The 604-nt window shown below is 37.9% G+C and overlaps 1 protein-coding gene across 1 annotated transcript in view; it reads right to left on the minus strand.

Moving 5' to 3' along the window:
• The window catches only part of UNCX (UNC homeobox), a 14,500-nt gene extending 14,102 nt beyond the window's left edge, over positions 1-398 (minus strand). Inside the window, exon 1 of the mRNA XM_067550880.1 lies at positions 315-398. The gene's annotated coding sequence lies outside the window, so the exon portion shown is untranslated. The remainder of the gene's footprint in view (positions 1-314) is intronic.
• Between the last annotated feature and the right edge of the window lie 206 nt (positions 399-604).

Genomic DNA, 604 nt, shown 5'->3' on the forward strand with positions numbered 1-604 from the left:
CAAAACCCTGGAGATCTACTTATATCCACATCGTAAACGAGAAAAGATGTTTTAATTAAGGGAAATCAGGTTAACTTAGCTCTAATTTACAAGCCGCCTGCTTAATGAATTGTCTGTGCTGCTCTCCCTTTGTAGAGAGTAAATCTGAGGATCTTTTTCCTCTGCAGTTCAGACACTAATTAACTAACCAAGAATTTTAGTAGCAACCCGATTTCCCTCTAATAGTTTTACCTAAAGCCAGCCTGGTCATTGCTTATACAAATTGCCAATTAAATTTGATTGATATAATGAAATTGGATTTTATTTTCACTTACCTTATCCCTCACACTGTAGTCTCCTTCCTACCCCTGGAAAACACATCCCAGCCTTCACATGTGTTAGCACAGGGCGGAAAGTTATTGGCCCGAGTGCATTCCATGCAGGTTGCTGCTAAACCAACATTTCTATTAGCTGGAGCTAACAGGCATGATCTTGTTTCCAGATATTTATTCATATTTGAAGGTCTGTACTTACATGTTGTTTGAAGTTGGAGGAAAGTGAAAGATCTGAGCAGCCATTCTAAAAATACATTAACAGTTTCCAAAAATCTATATCGCTGCTTAAT

The sequence above is a fragment of the Emydura macquarii genome, unplaced genomic scaffold, assembly GCF_026122565.2.
Source record: "Emydura macquarii macquarii isolate MOO-44397 ecotype Brisbane River unplaced genomic scaffold, CSIRO-AGI_Emac_v2 contig_1348, whole genome shotgun sequence".
Lineage (NCBI taxonomy): Eukaryota > Metazoa > Chordata > Testudines > Chelidae > Emydura > Emydura macquarii.